Genomic DNA, 5,250 nt, shown 5'->3' on the forward strand with positions numbered 1-5,250 from the left:
TAATTTTTTCCAAGTTTTTCCATTTCCTAACAAATGGGGCAATGTCATTCTTTCTGATGGAGGCATAGAATTCCATTGTGTATATATACCACATTTTCTTGATCCATTCATCTACTGAGGGACATCTAGGTCGGTTCCATATCTTAGCTATGGAAATAATGCTGCAATAAACATAGTTGTGCTGGTAGCTTTAGTGTGGTCTTGTTTGTAAACATTTGGGTAAATGCCCAAAAGTGGGATTGCTGGGTCATAGGGGAGATCTATGTGAAGTCTTTTGAGGAACCTCCATACTGCTTTCCAAAGTGGTTAAACAAGTTTACATTCCCACCAACAATGAAGTAAGGGCGAAAATGATTTTTAAAAGTTTATTTAAATGTAGATTATCATTGGTTTGAGAGTGACATTTTTATACCACAGAACCATGTTGTACTGAATTCCCAGTGTTTTGAAGCACTCCTTAGTGCTTCAAATGTTTTTCTGAATTACATTTGACCTCTAAGTCAAGTTTTCGGGCTTTGGTAGACCAATTATAGATCTATCTTTCTAGGAACTATTTTTTGGCCCACTTATGTTGGAATAAAATCTTTCGTTAATCATAGGTGAGGGGTATTAAAAATAATCTTATGACAATTTGTGAACTTGTTCATTCATATGGGCTGGTCATCTGTAAGTTGAATGTTTGAATTACAGTACTTTCTCTCAAATTTTGTGATCTCATCCTTCATTTTAAGTTGCCTTGCATTTCACAATTGCTTACTGCTAATTCCTGCATCTCAAGGAATTGGGGCCCTGAAATATAGGAAATGCGAAATTGAGATGGGTCTTCAATTACTTTGTGTTGATATATTGCATGGGCCTTGGTGAAAAAGTCTTGCCCCTGTTATCTGATGATGCAGGTAAATGGGCCTTGAGATCCTAGGACCCATGGGTACTGCAGAAGAATAATATTTTTTAGACATCTTAGCAAAATTTGGGCATAATCAGTAAGAATGCTTCAGAAATATGGACAAAAGCAGTATGGGACAAGCAAGTTAAAACAATAAACAGAGCAGCAGAGTAAAATCCATTACAGATTAGAGGAAAACATTGTTTTTTTTATCATGTGGATTCAGAAGACCAAGAAGAGTTATAATGTATCACAAGTTTATACTAAAAAGATTGCATTGATACGTTTTCTAGTCTAATACATATTTGAAACCTAAATATTTATATTCCAATTCTGTTTATTGGAGTAAATAAATATCAATTTATTTGTCAAATTATCAACTAATTCTAGTAAGTTTCATTGTGTGAAATATAAAATCAGCACATATAACTATATATAATATGATTAAAAGACACACGTTTTGTATTGTTCTGTTGTAGTTACTGTATCAAAGGCAACTCTGTTTTAAAGTATGATTCCATTATCTCTACTTCAGTGTTTGATAGAGTTAGATCTAAAGCTTTATCATTTGTAGATTTACAGCATGGAGGCAAGAGGAAACACTGTGATTAACACATTATCAATTTAATGCCTAATAATGAGGAGAAACATATGCACTTCTCCTGCAACTATGAAAATATTTGGTGATAAAAAGGCAGTAGTGTAAGTTCCTGCCAGGAACTTACAGACAGGCCAGGACATTAAGTAATCATGCATACGAACAATTTTTTCACTTCTTGGCTTTAGCTACTTTTAAATGGAAGGTATAATAAACAATTATATTTTGATAAAATACCTTCTCGTCTGAACAGTTCTGTTTGAACTGTTCATCTCTCTATGATCCCTTGTAACCAAGATTAGTTTTGTTCTAGTAAGAAAATCTTTGCTGTCAGGGTAAGGTATTCTGGTTGTTCTGTTCCCACATGGAAGAAGGGTAAAGGCTCAGGTAGACATTTGTTCCAGTAACACCTCATTTGGGAAAATGTCAGCTGAAGAAGTTTAGAAGTAGCTCTTAAGCAACGCTTAGTTTGAATCCATTAGGTCCACAAAGCTGGATAAATAAATACTTGAAAAAGCCATCACCTTTGGACCTAATTATAAATAATAGAGAGTATGATCAAATTCCAAATAAAAAGACTTAACATATTCATTGGCAAAAAAGTTTGCAAATGTGAGCAATCGACTGATCAATATAATTTTTTCCAATATTCACAGAATTTTAGGGAAATAAGATCGATAGCATTGTTAGGAACAATAAGGTTTCCTTGTTACAAGTAGGCACCCATAGATATAAGCCTGTATAAAGATTGCAGCATTAACTATTAAATTTAGAGGATACTACATGCTTCAGCAGCACGTATACTCAAACTACAATACAGAGATTAACATGGCACTTGCACAAGGATAATATGAAAATTTGAGAAGTATTCCATATTTTTCATTCTTCAGATGCAAGAAATGAAAAAAAGTGATTAAAAAGTTGATTACAAAATTACAAGTGTAACAATACACGTAATTCATATAATTAAATTTAGTTTGACATCAGTGTATTAAATCACCTCAGAAAGGCATTTACATAGCATAAACTTTACAAAACTTTTCAAATTAAACAACATTGTCATTTTATCCCAAAGAAAAATAATATTAAGACCTAGAAAAAAAGGAATCAAACTGTTTCTTTATGGAATACAATCGGAAAGGACACATTAATGAACGTATATATTATAAAATAATATAGAATTCAATGTATATCTAGGAGAAAATAAATTGTGAACATTATGCAAACATAGAATATAGAATATTTTAAAATATACTTTTTCAGACAAGCACCAGAAATATTTTAGTTTCTGTACTACTCATTTCAACAGGTAAATTAAAATTATTTCTTATTAAAAAATCACAAACTCTGAAGAAATTATTATACATGTTTACAAAATCTATTGAATACATTTTTCCATCCAAGGCAGGCAATTCACTTGGAAGAATTCCGCGGAATCCATGAATTTTTACAGTAAAATATTGGTGCTGCCGGGCACTGGTGGTTCATGCCTATAATCCTAGCTAAACAGGAGACTGAGATCTGAGGATCATGGTTCAAAGCCAGCCTGGGAAGGAAAGTCTGTGGTACTCTTATCTCAAATAAACCACTAGAAAACTGGAAGTGGAGCTGTGTCTCAAGTGGTAGAGGGCTCACCTTGAGCTGAAGATCACAGGGATAGCTCCAGGCGCAGAGTTCAAGCCCCATGACCGACCAAAAAGAAAGATATTGCTCTTATTTGGATTGTGAAAATATTTTGTAGGGACACAAAAGATGAACTTGCATTTTTGAAATTTAAGAAACTTAATCCGACCATTAGGACTTCGGTGAACAATTTGTACAGCCTTTTACAACTTCATAGAGGTAGTGATACATACTTATGCTTTTGGCAATGTCAAATAGAGTTTCTTCTATGTTGTTCTTCAGGCCTGGATTTATATAATGGTTCAACAGAAGGCGATCCAGCGTATCTTTGCTATCTCAATTCTCAACAGCAAGATATAAGGGTGTCAAGAGTCCTTTAGTTTGGGGAAGTGTTACTGTGGCTCAAGCGGTAGAGCACTCCCCTTTAGCTGAAGAGCACAGGGACAGCACCCAAGCCCAGAGCTCAAGCCCCATGACCCACCAAAAAAAAAAAAAATCACAACAACAACAAAAATCAAACAAACAAAAATATTTGGGCTGGGAAAGTGGCTCAGTGGTAGAGCGCTGGCCTTGCATACATGAGGCCCAAGGTTCGATTCTTCAGCACCACATAAGCAGAAAAAAAAGCGGTAAGTGGTGCTGTGGCTCAAGTGGTAGAGTGCTAGCCTTGAGCTGAAGAGATGAGGGACAGCGTCCAGTCCCAGAGTTCAGGCCCCACGACCAGACCAAAAAAAATTAAAAAAAAAAGTCCGTTAGTTTGGCCATTGGTATCTGTATCATGATGAAGTAAGAAAGAAGCGACTCTGGTATTATTCCACGTGTATGCACTGTTCAGGGGTGTCCAGTCATCTACAGTTATTGCATGTGCCGCTTGAGAAACCAACTGACTGACAATGTCTAAGTGTCCACCGTAGGCTTCTTGAAGAGGGATATACTGATCATCATCCCTACTATTCACATAAGTGGCCTTTTGAAAAAGAAGTCTCCGCACTGTAGTAAGCTGAATATTTTCGACAGCCAATTGAAGAAATATGGTTGGATCCATCTCCATTTTTTTTCTTGCAATTGATACCATTCCTTACTTTTTCATCTTGTTCCCCATATTCCTAAGAATTGCCTAACCAGAGACTTTGAGTGCCAGTGGGAATGAGGTGTCCATGTATTTCCCTAATAGTTCACATTGGTTGAACTGGTCAGAAATATCTGGTGAATTTTCTGCAACTGTTTATTCACCATGATTTATTTTCTCTTTTTCCAATTTTACTATTCGAAATTATTCTAACTGGAGAGTATGGAATTGATGGAGAGCAGAGGAAAGATATTCCTCCATATTCAAATGTACACACTGAAAATGAGGACCAGTGATGTCTCCATGTGCAGCTTATTCTAGGCATGAGAAACTAGGAAATAATGCCTTCCATATAAATGATTTGGGAAATGGCAGAGCAAAAAGTGAAATGATACAACAAAAAATATAAAAGCAAAATAAATTAGGATAATTATGGAGCAATCGTGTTATATATGAGAACCATGAAAGGGAGAGAGAAAGAAAGAGAAAGATGTGTAATGACGTAGCTAGCCACATAATCCATGCCTCTGATCAATTTGTAGAGCAAACAAAATTTTATTTTTTAAAAGAGATGGAAATCGAATTTATGTATTTACTTGAAGTTAGTAAATACATTTTTAGTAGCCTACATAAAGAGACATAATTTTACCAAACTACAGACAGTAAAATAAATCCTTGATAGTTCTAGTAACAGATCTGACTGAAATCAGTTGAATCATACTTTTCTTGTACAATGAAGGAATAAGAGGGTAGTAAAGCAGCTAGAGAAGGCAGGGAGATTGTATCTGTGACAAAACTTTGTGGAAATTGGTATTGAGGATTTCTTACTGGTGATCCACTTGCACTGGAAACATGATTCTGAAGTATTGCTTGCCGATTCTGAACTATTGATTTGATTATTATATTCTCCAAGAAGAAAATGAGAATTGATAATGAAGGACTACTAATACATTTTGACCTTCTCACTAAGCACTTTCAATCATCAAAATCACATGAAGACAATAGACAGGCCTACTTTTTAGATGAAAGCAAGTGTCTTATAAAAACAAGGAATATATGTAGTCATGCAAAGGA

The 5,250-nt window shown here is 35.0% G+C and overlaps 1 pseudogene; it reads left to right on the plus strand.

Annotated features, from left to right (window-relative positions):
* Nucleotides 1-2,267: 2,267 nt before the first annotated feature.
* Nucleotides 2,268-2,364, plus strand: LOC138830221 (U6 spliceosomal RNA; annotated as a pseudogene).
* Nucleotides 2,365-5,250: the final 2,886 nt, after the last annotated feature.

This window comes from Dipodomys merriami, unplaced genomic scaffold, assembly GCF_024711535.1.
Source record: "Dipodomys merriami isolate MVZ:Mamm:240054 unplaced genomic scaffold, mDipMer1.0.p SCAF_186, whole genome shotgun sequence".
Lineage (NCBI taxonomy): Eukaryota > Metazoa > Chordata > Mammalia > Rodentia > Heteromyidae > Dipodomys > Dipodomys merriami.